This window comes from Emydura macquarii, unplaced genomic scaffold, assembly GCF_026122565.2.
Source record: "Emydura macquarii macquarii isolate MOO-44397 ecotype Brisbane River unplaced genomic scaffold, CSIRO-AGI_Emac_v2 contig_2432, whole genome shotgun sequence".
Lineage (NCBI taxonomy): Eukaryota > Metazoa > Chordata > Testudines > Chelidae > Emydura > Emydura macquarii.
Window position 1 is genome coordinate 2,540,867 of NW_027132569.1, and position 15,330 is coordinate 2,556,196.

At 40.5% G+C, this 15,330-nt stretch overlaps 1 long non-coding RNA gene across 5 annotated transcripts in view; it reads right to left on the reverse strand.

Annotated features, from left to right (window-relative positions):
• Positions 1-15,330, reverse strand: part of LOC137162568 (uncharacterized) — a 136,820-nt gene that overhangs the window by 56,918 nt on the left and 64,572 nt on the right. For 2 of the 5 annotated variants that reach the window (XR_010922405.1, XR_010922401.1), the window contains exon 1: positions 13,086-13,287. The exons of 2 other annotated variants lie outside the window; for them this stretch is intronic. This is a non-coding gene — a long non-coding RNA (uncharacterized lncRNA). Of the gene's footprint in view, positions 1-13,085; positions 13,288-14,575; positions 14,689-15,330 lie in introns of those variants that run through there. One more of the 5 variants, XR_010922402.1, reaches the window with a different exon arrangement.

Here is a 15,330-nt window from a genome sequence, read left to right on the forward strand (position 1 = left end):
TTCTACTATTGAAAACAAAGGGTTTGTTAGTCAAGCCACACTATAAATCCCACCCTGAATGTTTCTCATCCAAACAGCAGCTCTCATTTATAAAGTTGTATGCCTGAAATTATTGGTGGCCCCGCCCCAAAAAAAAACAAAAACAAAACGATCTCTGTCACCTAACATGAATATGCAGACCCAGGGAAAAAACACAACACAGTTGTCCCTAAGTGATCTCCAGGTTGGTGACAACATGAAAGAACTGTTATCACGGTACACAGTGAGGGGCCTTCACTGGCAACTGGCTTCTCCTGTGGCTTCTCCGTTTTCGCTCTTTGGTGAGTACTGCTAGCAGGCATTTGGTTGACTAGTAAAACCCCCTGTGTCACAAGCACAGACACTGGCTTTCGATTTATATTATGTTCCATATCAATGAAGATGCTAGTGGAGCCAATTGTTATTGAAACATCTGCACCCGTCCCTGATGCTTTTTATTACCTTGTTCAGCACACACTAATTGAATTGAAAATTATTCACAGGAGGGCTCCCTCCCCTCAGTTGCCCCTCCCCCTGCTTTCTTCCCTTCTCCAACCTGATTGAAATGACATGTCTCCTTCTGTTCTCATATTGCATCTTTAATGCTGATGCCCTTTGCAGGAACATTAAAGAACAGGTGGGGAATTCAAGCTTTCACTGCTACAAAGCCCCTCCTTCCTTTACAATAAAATAGAATGCACAGGATTTCTAATTTTTGGAAGCAGCGTTCAGATCAGTTCACAAGCAGGCATATTATGTATGTATATATTTTACACACACACACACACACACACACACACACACACACACACACACACACACACTTTCCTACCACACTAACAATAGTAAAGTACTCTTTTGCCATAACTAATACAGACCACACAGTATGAAACTTCCAGATGATTTGCTTATTTAAAAAACAACAACAACAACAACAACAACTTCCACGTGCTTCTGCATACATTTTCTTACTTTGTCGTGTATTTCCTTTTTAATTATTAAAAGACTTGGCAATTTGACATCCTGGGCCAGTGTGAATATAGCAATAGATATTTTTAAACACCACAAGTGAACTCCCTTCCTTCTCCCCCCCAAAAATCTCATATCACACAACCATCTCTCTTCTCTTTCTGATGGAAGTAATTTCATTATTTTAAAAGCACTTATGTAACCAACAGAGGTGACACAATGAGTGTGCACATGCAGAAGCCTCTTCTGGAGTCAATCTGATTGCGCCCTCTTCCCTCCCCACCTACTCCTTTCTCTACCCATTACGAATATTAATCATTTTATTTTACATTTTTTAAACCAGGAATAGGATGATACATACTTAAAAGAAAAAAACAAAAAAAATCCCCAAACCATGAGTTTCCATAGTACGATACTAAACCCAGGCAGGTCAGTTTTGGGCAAAACACCCACATAGTGCCCTTGCAATGACTTTATACAAGTATAACTTAACATAAAAGTCACTGCCTTTTAACTAAGTGAAGATCCTTTGGCTGTCAAATTAACCCTTGATGTGCCAATTTCCTGTTCCTTCTCAGGGACTTGGTATATTGTAACGGTCCAGTTTACTCTAAAGCATGTTAACAGTGCTGTGGAAATATTTCCCTCTGCTTTTGCAATTAGAGTGAAAACATTTAGATTGCGATTAGGCTCCCCATTTAGAACCTAACAGGATGTTTATGGCTCAGGAGCGTTATGTCAGATGTATTTCTACTACTATGTCCCAAACTTGATAAGTGTGACTTGTATAGTATGCAGCATTTATTCATTTTACAGTGTGTGTGTGTCATGGAAGAACAATACGGTGAGTGCGTATATACTATGCTGGGGGTAGCAAGTATAAAACCCTTAAAATAAGATAGGCCAGGCGGTCTAGTGGACTGGGAGTCAGGAGACCTCAATTCTAAATCCTGCCTCTGCCACAGACCTGCTCTGTGACCTGGGGCAAATCATTTAATTTCTCTGCGTCTCTATTTCCCCTCCCACCCTATTTAGACAGTAAACTTTCTGGAACAGGAATGGTCTCATGCATTTGTACAGTGCCTGGCACAATGGGTTCCCAATCTCAGCTAGGGCCTCTATAATACAAGTTACAAATGATAACAAGATAGGGTATGCCTTTCCACAGGGACTGTGTTGGGCTCCCTCTTTGCAGGATGAATATGGTGTGCTGTGTGTCTACTAGAATGGGCTGGTGTGGGGAGGAAGGGAGCGTATACAGTGTATTTAAAAAAAAATTTTTGTTTAATTCAAAATTTTTCATTTTTCAACAAAATGTTTTTAAACAACTTTCTTATTTTAAACTTTCAAAAACCTCATTTCATTTTAGGGGGCGAACAATCATTCACAATCTTTTTTTTTTTTTTTTTTTTTTAAAGTCCCCCCTTTTGTTAATGGAAAAAGTGTGTGTGTGTGTGGTGGTGGGGGGGGGGGGGGATAATTGAAAAAATAAGGAAAAACACAACGCACGCTTCTTTACTTTCCCATTTTTTCCAGTAGAAAAAAAAGTAAAAATTGAGAAAAAAGTGTGTATGTGGGGGGCAGGAAGGGGGGGGGGGCGCGGTGTTTCCCATACCAAAAAGAAAACAAACCAAATCTCAAAAAGTAATACTCTCAAATTTTTCATTTTCAATTTTTCATCAAAAATGAAAAATTGTGACTTGATACATTTTTGCAAAAACATTTGACTAAATCAGAACAGCATTTTTCAACATTTTTGTTGAAATATCTCAACCAGCACTAACTCCTACCTATTAGGCTAATGGTGCCTTATTTGGATGACCCATGTCTTTAAGACCACCTACAAAATGACTTACAAACTACCCATGCTTCCTATGCCACAAAGACAGAGGCAGATGAGAAAAGGAAGAAATACAAGGAACAAGTGTAAAACTGAGACACATTATCCATATGGCAAGTCTGCCAACAGAAGCTTTAAGATGGGCCCTTTGTGCAGCCAGCCTATGGAATTACAGCAACAATGTCATTGGGAAGCTCATACAACATAAAACCTCAACACAAGGCAGCAGATTTTGGGTGGCAAAGGTGATGCATTAAAACTTCATGAGAGAGAATACCTTTCAAGAGGAAATGTCAATACTGTTAACTCCTCTCCAGCTACTATTTCACTAGCCCATGTTACAAAGAGAACTAGAGGAGGAAAATTAGCCTGTGGTGTCATGTTAAGAAGAGTAAGAGACTGGAGAAGTGAAGGAGAAAAAAAACAAAGAACATCTGAACACAGTTCAGAAAGATTCTCTCTTTCTCTGACTGGCCAAGGAACTCAGAATACACTGGGTATAAAAAAGCATCATGAGTCTGTAAGCCCTTCTTTGGAACCTGCGATCATCATCCAAGCCCCAGCAGAACATAATCTGCATGAGGAGGTTAATTTGGCTGAATCAATCTGATCACTGATGAAAATTCAGCTGCTATCGATTCCCATTTTACACTGATTGCCCTTCCCAGGTCAACATAGAGACCCAACCCATTGTTTAGTAAATACAGTATTCTGTTCGCTACATCAATTATCCTGACCCCAGGGGCTCTGAAAGCCTCCCTGCTCGCCCATTTACAGTGACAGCTGTCATGCTAATGAATCCATACTGACATTGTAATTAAACCATGCTACAAAGTGAGGCCTCGCACTCTGCTGTACAGCAAACAGACACAGGCCACTCCAGAGAGGTTTCTTATTAGAGATAGAACTTAACAGGGTAGAATATTAGATAGGTTTCAGAGAATGCAAAATGTACGGGTTGGGGAGGAAGAAGAGACAGCTTCTGGCAATAACGAAGTGAATCCTGAAAAACAGGGTGAAAGAAAGTGCTTATCTTTCCCCAACTCTATAGCTGTGGCAATCCTAAATTTTCCCATCGGTTCAAACCCTTGATAAAAATCTCTTTTCTGGAGGAGAACCTCGCCTTAAAGAAGAAAAGAAACACATCATTTATTTAAAAAAATTACAAGTGTTAGACGTCCTAAATGACTGAGGTCACAATTCTGAATTCTGTCACCAGAATAAAACCCCAATAGCTGGGTTGCATGTCACAAAGTTTCTCAAGGACTGGATGGAAGGAATGCGTCCCTCCAGACCCCAGAGTGGCAGCAAAGATGTTCCGCAACCATCACTCCAATGTTAGGGCTGGAGCGTCCTCCGTGGCACTTGTGCCACTGCCGAGAATGGTTTGGTGGGTCGGGATAGCAGGTGATTCACAAGTCCCAATCCCAGTGGAATGGTGCCCCTATAGAGATGGCACCATGGCATGCGTGCATCTCTTGCATGGACTCCTCAAACCTGACCCTCTCCAAAGCAGTGGAATCACATCAGTTCCTCCGCTGGCAGAGCCCGCTGTGCACCCTGGGAAGGGACACATTTTGCCCCTAACAGAATAAAGTGAGTTGAAAAGCTTTGTATCTGCCAAAGCCTGTACAGGAAGCCAGGAAATGAAGTAAAATTAATGTAATTTCAGTAGTTTTGGTGATGCACTGATCATGGGAGTCCCTTGTTTATTTGAATGAATTTTTTATATGTAACAACTCCAATTTTATAAGAAATGTTATATCGCACTGTAAGCTTGAGTGGAAGGGCTTAGCTTACTGGCTGGAAGGCTTGCAAGAAGTAGTCTAGCATATGAGTGACTTGAAGGAGAAGAGCAAGGAGCATGGATCAGTGTGAGCATTCCAGACAGAGAGTTGCACAGGAAAAGCCATGGAGTTGCAAGTGGAAGACTGAGACAAAGGTTCCTGTGAGACTGGTGACGATGCTGGCAGAGTGCAGACAGAGACCAGGACCGAGTCATAGGGTGGAACAATGCTGTAGGACTCCTGATTATGATGCAGATTGAGCTTGATGCCACTCCAACAAAAAAGCTGATGCGGGGATTTGAGTGCAAGGGGGAAGGGAGACAAAACATGATCAGAGTTATGGGTAAGGAGGATGAGGACTTAAAAAGGAAATAATTTTTAAAAATGGGATTTTGGTAACAAGCCATCCAACCTCTACAAAGAAGAGCAACACTTCTGATAGCAATACATCTTGAGGATCCATAGATGTTGTGGTAGGGTAAATTGGAAAGCTAGTGGAGATGTCAATAGTGCCCAACTGGAGAAACACTACTTAATTTAAAAAAAAAAAAAAAAAAAGCAAGAAAGAAAATAACAAACATGCTTCCATGCTAATTACACTGTACATAAGTACTGAATAACATTCCAGGCTTTTTAAGCTGACTTGTTGCCACTTCCTTCACTGCATATATTTCCAGAAGCACCAGGTGATTTTCAATTGTTTCACTCCTAAATATGTGAACATTTTGCTTTAAAAAAATAAACAAACCTGGGGGGGGGGGTGTGTGTGTGTGTGTGTGTGTGTGTATGGCCTACAATTTGTCCATCATCTGACTAACTCATTATAGCAGTAACCACTAGAGTCAGCAGATAGGGACCACTGGCATGTGACATATGCATATGTGATATATGGTAACCGGTCCCACTTCAGGTGACTGGGATTGAGAAATATATTTGAGTTTTTTTTACCAGTGCTGCAGTGCATATGCGCTTGGTAAAATTACAATGTTTAATTTCATGGCTTTTTATTGAATTTATAATTTGATATTTCACTGGTATACTTTGACATATATACAATATTTGATTACAGTTTGATATGTCACAGGTTATTACATAAATTAAAACTGTGATAATGGCTGAAAGCTCCAAGTGAAATAGTTTCTATGGAATTAGGAATTCCATGGTACAGTAGTTGGAAGCATTCTAGGACCGGTTTTGATTTAGATTACAAACCTGCTCACTGGGCAAAGAGCAGAGTGACGGTGATCACAGTATGCATAAGGGCGCTGGTCTGACATTTTGAAATCACCTTTTCATGCCTCCTTACCTCAGCGTGCAAAGAAGGATACAATTGCCATATTCCGAATATTGGAAATATGCAGCTGCTTATTTGGGTCACGCAGAGGTTTAAGCGTGAATTTTAAAGATAATACATAAAGATGTAAAAATATCTATTTTTAAAGGGTATTTTCAGGGATACTTGTAAATTTTGGTGCATTATAATCTACAGTTATTTGGGGGCAGAGTTCTTGTACACAAGTTAAGTGTGCAGTGTTCTTTGCAGAGTTAAAGTAAGCATTTTGTGTAATGCTATACTAAAGCTCATAATATTTCTTTGAAAAATTTAAAGAAAGTTATGATTGTTGGAGCTGAAGCTGTATCGTAGAGCTGTGTATGTACAAACAATCCTGGTCTATGCACTGTTTTTGCACTGGTATAACTATTTCAGTTAGGGGTGTAATAGATGTACCACTCTAAGTAAATTGGTATAACCCCTAGTGTGGATGCACTTATATTGGTATACAGGTGACTTTAACTGGTATAGCTTATTCCCCTTCACATAACAGTTTACAGGTATAAATAAGCTTATACCGATATAACTGTGTCCACGCTATGGATTGTACCTCTCTATCTATAGCAGTGTAGTTAAAGCATAAAACTTGTATGCACAGACAAGACAATAAACACAAATCAGTTCTGAACCACATCAATCTACCTAGAACGTGTATTCTTTTAGAAATTTAACAGATGATATTTGTTTATAATGTTTTGCAATTTATGTTTTTCCTCTATGTACTATAGCTATTCCAACTAAATAAAGATTGACATGTTTCTGATTAGCGTCAAGTTTATTCTTTTCAGATCAATCTAGTGTTCTCGGACAGTTTGTCAAAGCGTCCAGTGAAGTTAAAGAGCTTTAGAAAGTGCACTAAAAACATAATGTCAAATTGGAACTTTAATGTTTTTGGTCCTATTCAATAAAAATTGCTTTGTTTGGGGGGGGGGGGGAAAGGTGGGGGTAAAGCAAACAGCTTTACTGGGATGAACACACGCAACATCCTAGAATCCTGTCTAAAGAGGGGGAAAAACAGTCATTTAAAACATTTAGTATATTTTAAACAATAAAAACAAGTACAGGTAAATTTTAATAAAAATTAACTTAAATGCAGAAATGTACCTAAAGTCAGGCCCTTTATCTAGAATCTTAAATTCATAGAGTTTAAGACCAGAAGGAACCATTAGACAATCTAGTCTGACCGGCTGTATAGCACAGGCCATAACATTTCCCCCAGTTAGCCCTGTATTGAATCCAAGATCTTATTTTTGACTAAATTATACAAAGGAAGAAAGAGAATTAATACAACTCCAGAGTAAAAATATGAAAATAAGCCCCACATTGAATTTGTAGGTTTATTTTCTATGTATACTAATATATTCTATGAAGTAGTATCATTCAGAAAGAACATTTGCTGTTATTGTGTGTTTAGATAGTGTCTCGTGCCTTTGGACACTCCTGTACTACAAACAAACAAGCTACTACCAAGAAAAAGAAAATGTAGAGAGTTCTGAAAACCTGATTTTACCAAAAAAAATTAGTTCTTTCCATCCATTTGTGTTGATCTTTTTAGCAACAATAAAGGCCCAGACAGTGACTTTTTAGAGCCCCATCCCCACTACAGATGGGCCCTGAGGATCCCCCAGTGTAATCCTCATGGCCTGAAATTCTGCAAGATCCCCATGGCTTTTCAATTACTTTCCTTGGCCTGTCAAGACTCCAGCATCTCAGATTCAGTTAGCTGGTGTTTGGGCCTCTGCCAAGGGCCAGCCTTTGCTCCTAATGACAGCCAGCTAAGGGGACACTGAGAGGGGCTGAATTCAATTTGCAGGCCCTCTAATCTGATTAGGGGAGCAGGGTTTTTATTTTCTCCAAAGTTTGCAGTAGCTAGGATGAATGATGGCCAAAGGATGAGCTGTCAACGTCAACAAAGGCTCAGAAGGGGGAGGAAAAAAAAAAAAAAGGAATTAAAAAAAAAGAAAGAGATGAGTCCCCTCTGATGGACAGCAAAGAGAGCTGCTGAGTGAATTGTTCAGGTGACAATGTTTTGTTTGCAGAGTGTCACTCTCTCTGTGTATAGGCTGTAAAAGTAGGAATGGATCCAGCTACCAGGCAGATGTCAAACAGTCTAAGTCCCTGGATATTTTTAAAAAAAAACAACATATTTTAAAATGTCCAGCATCCAGTTCTTTTATAATAAAAAAAATACAGCAGTGTTCTGTAGTAATGGTCCCAAATATTGGTTGCTATTTTGTGTTAGTTCATTAATGCAAGATACTAAAGTAGATTTAAATAAAAAAAAAAAAAAAAAAAAAAAAAAGGAAAGGCTAAATATCTGAGGGATTGATTGAAGGAAAGTTTGAGGACGTGGGGAGGGAGGTTCACCTCATATTTGAACTTTATTTTCAGTTGACCAAAAGGACAAAGTCCCATTATTTAAAAAGCTCTCCCTCATGGATATAAAATATTTCTTGTATTATGAAGTTAAGAGGAACAGCACTGAAATAGGTTGTTTCTCTATAAGTAAAAATTCTTTATTAAAGGTTAACTGAATTGTTGACAGTGCAGATTATTTTTTTACCCCAGGTATGTAAAAAAAGGGTAACACACAGAGAAGGTAAAGGAATATGGAAGAGCTGAACCAGAGGCATTCTCCTAGGTTTATTGTTGTACAAGGGTTACTCTGCACACCTCTTTCAACAGGATTAGGGCTTCCTCTGGTGCCTGCCCTTCAGTTACTTATTGTTGCTCATAATATTACAACAGATCTTGGGATAACTACATGATAAGTAAGAGACTTCCTCTAGGGATGCGCCATCCTTCTCAACAAGCACAGCATAACCTGTCTAGTGCAAAAATTCTCAACCACATGGTCATAACTAGGGACTGACAGACATGGATTATGATTTATATTCAGATGATATTTGTAACCACGTAGCCCATTATTCACAAGGGAAGTAATCAGATTTGGGAAAACAATAAAAACAGAGGTAAAATGAGAATTTTGGGCCTGAGTCTGATCTCTCAGCAATTTTATACTAATATAACTCCACTGACCTCAATAGATATACTCCTGATTTACACTGGTGTAACTTAGGGCAAGACAGGGTCCTATTTTGGGCAAGGCAGCAGCAGACAAAAGTTTTTTTATGTTTAAGAGCGACTGGTGATTCTGGGTGCTCAACTTGAGATATCTTAAAGGTGTCTAATTTTTCAGAAGGTGGGTTTTAGAAAATTGCAGCCAGAGTTTGTACAATGGCAGCAATTTCTAGGTCCCTATTACAGAATCTTAAGGTGATTACTTTGATTGCCATAGGAGCTAGCACAGATGACATGTCATGTTCTCCAAGTTTCACTATCCACCATTGTCCACCCATTAAAAATAACACTATTGCTTCCTATGCATCAACAGTCAGCGGGGGAGATGACAACAAAACAATAGACAGCATTAACAAAATCCCCGAACAGCAGGGACTCTTGACTACAAGACTGGAAAGAGAACTGGCGGCGGCAGCTGCCGTCCAGACTAGAGATCTCTCCGATGTCAGCACAGCAGCACGGACATAGAACAGCAGAGCAGAACAAGCAGCACTGAACCGACGAGGTGGGAATCAAGTCATGCACCGAGAGCCAGTCACGGTGCCACAGGAGGACGGAAGTCAGGCATGCTGCAGAGAAATAGCAATATGATCTCCTGCACAGGCAGGAAGGGAGCAACCTTTCCATGTAAAATCGTTGTAGTGTTGAAGACGCAGGCTTGACCCTCTGACAATGAGGGGCTTGCGACAAGGCAGCTTAGTGGAAGAGGCAAGTTATAAATGAAGAGCAAAACAAAGTATATATGGCAGACAAAAAGGAGGCGGTGGTAACATCCCAAGGCATAGGGTAGGCCTGGCTACAAAATAGGAATGGATAAACAAAACAGGAACTTTGTTATTATAAGCAGTGCAGGCAAGGCAGCTTGTAGATAAGGTTGCCTGACACATCTTATTATAAGACCCTCTTTTCATGGCTTATAACTATGCCAGATTTCCCATTTGGGTTGAAATTTTCCATGCTGGGTGGCAGCTCAGGTTGAAGTTTCGCAGAAAGTTCCAGCTAAAATGATTCAGACACTTCTGAGAACAAGGTCAGGAGGAAATATGTTGCACGGCTCATGTTAAAAACAATTGAGAACATTTTGATGAGAAGCTGTAGCACCTCCATGCCTTAGAGTAAGGGTTTGAATTTTGCCAATGTAGTCACTCTGGGGTCAGGGATGTGCATTTTGCTATCCCTGTGAAAATCTGCCCTTATCTGGCCCTCATCTGAAAAATTGCAATTTGCACATGCTCAGTGGAGACATGTTTGTTTGGCAGATAAATTCTCTGAAGGTCCCGTCTGCACTGAGCATGCACCATCCCTTCACCGTTCCTACCTCCTGCCCAGCCTGTGCATGCACCACCCCCACAAAGTGACTGAGCAATCTCCAGCCCAGGGCCCCAGGGGCTGAGCAGGATGTTCCCTGTAATTGCTCTGCCTGGCCAATGTGGAGCCAGGCATGGGAATGGAGAGCAGGGAGACTGTCTTTTTTGTGTTCTCACTGCTCCCTGCTGGTGCCCAGGCAAAGAAGAGGAGAAACAGCCTGAGTGGACTGCAAATGAGTGAGTAATGGGGATGAGCGGAGGGGGAGACACATAGGGTGAGGGTATAGGGGGCAGGAACTTGGGTGGTGGGCAAGAGGAATACGAGTCTGGGGGGAAAGTAAGGACAAAAATGGAGATGGAGGGCACAGGAACAGACAAAGAGGTATGGAGGCAGAATAGGAGCCAGGGAGAGCCAGGAACTAGGGAGGAGAAGATAGGAGCAGAAAGGGACAGAAAGGTCTATAACCACTAGAGGATACACCCCTAAAGAACCTGGAATTGAACCCAAGATTCCTGAGTTTCAACATTCCTCTGCTGTCAGCAAAGAGCTGTGAAACCAACTGGCAAACTATGTGTCACACCCATTAACTGGCAGGTCTGCATAGAGGATAACAGTCTACTACTACTACTATCAGTTACTCCATTAGCTCAAGTAGTAGAGGACTGTTTTATAGATCTAAAGACTTCAAGTCTGCTGTTTAACCATGTGTTGGTTCAATATGGCTCCACACTTAGAGAGAATGACTCTGTAGCTTGGTGATTAGGGCATTCATGTGTAAACTCAGGGCCCAGTCCACCTACTCCAGTCACTCTTTCATTAGTTAGCCACAGTGGAATAGCTTCAACAAGAGAGGTTGAGGAATTTCTTTCCCCCCTCTCCAATGATGACATTTTTGTGGGATTTTTCCATTTGCTGAAAGAAAAGACAACCCTTGGAAATTACTTCCCAAAAACTACATTAAAAGAACATCATTATGGTTGCAAAGTCAGCCTCTTAAAAGTTAAGAAATGCCAGTTAAGGTCGCCAATTCTGAGATTGAATAGACCTGTGCCTTTTTCTGATTTGCTTGTATTTAATGCCATTGAGTTTGATATACATTGTGTCTTAATGTGGATACTAAGATCCAAGGCTGATTGTTATATTTTATTTGTGGAATGAGTCTTTCCAAAAAAAAAAAAAAAAAAAAAAAAAAAAATCCATAGACAAAAAATGCACAACTTCTCCCTAACACAAGTTCATTCCCTGCTCTTCTGTCCTGATCCCAGCCAAAGCCATCTCTCAGGTAAAAGGCTGTGCAAACAGTTAGCAGAGGATCCTGATTAAATGGCAAAACACAGTCTTTTAGGGGAACTGAAATCCTCTGTGTACAGAACAGATAGCATACAACATAGACAGTGGCAGGACAGGAGCTACATAATACTCTTCAAAAATGTCTCACGCAGTCCTGAAAGTATCAACACTAAGGGTGAGGCAGGATCTTGGTCTCATTTGGTACTTTGCCTCTTTGCTGAGATGAGCAACAAGGCTACCAGTAATAAGTGCTTTACTTTTACACGACCACCTGCCCATTAGAAGTTCTACAAAGATGGTAGCCACTAAAAGAGCAGTCAGATGGTAGCAACTTTCTGTCAGTAGTGATCTAAGGAAAATTTGAGCTGATCATAGTCTTCCATATCCACATGACAAATTAATCTTGAAAAGAAAAAACATTTTCAAAACACTTCCCATGTAGTAAATGCTGCAGGTCTTATAGGCATTAGTGGATCATACAAAAGTCAATTGGCAAAAAACTGCCCAACCTGAGGAACTATGTATGATAGGCCATATTTATCCCTATTGTGAACCTCTTGAAATCAAGACAGTTGCAACACAAGCAAGTCTGGCCCATTATCAAGATGAGTAAAACACTTAATTAAAATCCTTCTCAAAGAGAAAATTACTTCTCCTCCAAAGATTTTCCATCAAACCACCCCTATTTGCCAGACAGGAACAGATTCAGCAGAATAACGTTGTGAGTTCCAACTAACAGTGGATATATCACATTATGTATACATGAAGAACATAGAGGAGGCCAAGATACTCAGCCATGAAGAACAATAGAGGCTAGTCATAGATGTCAGTAATGCTAAGTCGTCCCTCTTCCTCCCTTTCCCATGCCCGCTCTTTGCCCAGCGCTACTTCCTGTTTTTATCCACTGTGTTTTGCGTAGTGGTAAGAACTTCCCTGGAGAGATAATAGCTTGCCCATCAGGAGATTCACTGTGGCATGGATAATCTTGTGTAATAGAGCGAGGTGTGTGTGTTAAACATATCTAACTCCACGACTCTGTCAAAGCCTTGCTGTGAGATACCACTCGTGTTTGTTCAGGGATTGGCATTGTCACTCCCCACCCACAGTCTATTTGCTCTTGCTTCACAAGCAGGTGTTCATTCAATTTCTAAATTTTCCTAACAAAAGACCTACAACTTCCAAGTGCCCAGGTATTTATTCCCCTCCCCCACCAAGCACTGGTCTTGGAACTTTACTCTCTCCCAAATGCCTGTAGCATCTGTTAAAGTCCCCCCGGTTTACCACATCTCGGGCATAGCTAGAGTAGAGAGAGAGACCCCTGGCTTTTTTCAATTGCGCCACATTATCACAGAAAGGTGGATTAGAAGTTATCTCAGCTCTGCTTTCTTTCAGAGTTCCTTGGCAACACAGCCACCAAGATATAAATATGCACACAAAAAATTGCAGAGGGTATACTCACATAAGCAAGGAGGCAGCCGCATTTAGAGACATGGAGAAGATATGGCACAGAAGACGGAGAACTTCTGGAAATCTTTTTTCAGGGGCTGAAAAAACAATTGAAACTCTCACCCTTTCAAGGTCAAAAATTGCAACATAATACATAAATGAAATAAATGCCATCGTGGTTCTCCCAAGTTTCATCACCACCACTGGAAACCACTAATCTGCATACAAATGGGAAGGGTTCTCCAAGTTGCAAGCCGCTGTTGCTGAAATGTAATTTAATGAACAGATCTAAATTCCCAATAAAATTAGAACTGATTGGTTTGACCTGGTGATTTAGAAATACAACAGCTCAGCTTCTCAGCAGGCAAGGACAAGGAGCACTGTAAAGGCAGCAGGTTCATCCCTGAAGAGAGTGGGGAAGCAGAATCTAACGACAGATCGCTTATGCCTGTGGAAGAATGAGTGGGAAGTGGGGGGTCAAAAGTTACCTTTATGATCTGCACTCACTTTTTCCCTAGCTGTAAAAGGACTACGGCAAATTAAACCCTGTCTCTTTGCAGTGTCCCTTTTGGTCATTTCAGGAATAGCACTGACAGGTTCCAGAGGGAACCAAGTCCATTCCTTCACAGCATGAAGGAAGTTTTGACATGTTATTGTTTCTATTACTTTAGTACCTAGAGACCCCAAATGAGATTGGGACTCCTCTCTGCTAGGTGCTGTACAAACACATGGATAATCCTTGCTCTGAAGGGTTTACAGTCTAAGTAGATCAGACAGACAAGAGATGGGAGGGGAAATAGAGGCACAAAATGCAGTGACTTGCTCAAGTTGTCCATAGCAGAGCCAAGAATGAAACCAAGTCCTGAGTTGCCGGCCAGGGGTCCACTGAACCTGTGGGGTTTACGCTGTGATTATGGGGCAGTAAGAAATAAGGAAGGTGAACATGGGGAAGATACAAAAGAAGTTTAGAAGAAGACCCCCATAGAAAAGAATATTCACTGTTCACATTTAATGTTTAATATTAGTGTATAGTAAACTGCATGGTTTTAAATATTATGTATGTTTTTAATTAACCAATTTGTATTCATTTATGGAACTTCTGAAGACACATAAAAGGAGAACACATCTGAGACATGATAGGAAGGTGGAGGTATTCATCTAGTCTCAGAGATTCATACTTGTTCACACCAAAATAGCAAGCTGGTAACAAGACAGTCATTTCTGATGTTTGTTTCTGGAGAGAGCAGAAATGGCTGTGTGCGGCCTAGCCTATGGGATGGGTAAGCTAGTTAGAGATATTTGTAGAAGTCTTGAGTGTGTGAGGGGTTATTGTTTTTGTTATGCTTTTAAGGGTCTATATAATACATTGCGCTTTGCTCTAATACTGTGCTTTTATTTATATATATATATATATATCCATAAAGATCTGTCACATTACCCTACACATTGTTATTAATAAGTCTCTTTAGTGATCTATAAACTATTCAATTCCTGTTTCCTCACCTTGCGTGTCCAGTAAATACTTCTGTTAAGTGAAGTGAAGTGAGGTCAAAGAATTGTTGTGATCTTTTTCCTAGATACCACAGTGGGGTGGGCTGACTTTGCTTTCAAACGCTTTTCTCCATTTTGTGTTAGGAGTTATTCCACAGGTTTCTTATAGAAACCAAATCAGTTGCTGGAAGATACACCTGTGTCTCTTTGGGAGGGATTGCCTTTTCACTCAGCTCTCTGCAGGAAGTTTAATGTGACCTGATGCAGCAGTTCTTTATCTTGTGCCTGAAAGTTTCTTCTTTTTTCCTTGGGCACAAATGAGTCAATACTCTCTCTCTCTCTCTCTCTCTGAGTAGCAGTGGGGTGGAAGGGTCAGCCACAACTCCAAGATTAGTAGCAGAAGCAGGATTCAAAGGAGCAGTGGGAACTTTCTATGATTTAGATGAACTCTTCTTTTGCATATAACAGGGAGAGACAGTTTATCAATCATTCTTATGTCACTGCCTTGCTATGTGTGCTAAATGTTTATATATTGAAAATTGTGCAAGAAAATTGATTGGGAAGTTTTGTTTTGAGCTGCCTACACAAGCTGTTCTCAGTATTAATCTGAAATGTTGCTAATTATGGCCCTGATCCTGCAAACACTTAGGCACATGCTTAACTTTACTGCTGTGAACAGTCCCATTGGAATCCATGGGGCTATGCATGGTGGAAAAGTTAAGCATGTACATAAGTGTTTGTAAAATCAGGGCCTATAATGGCAAGAG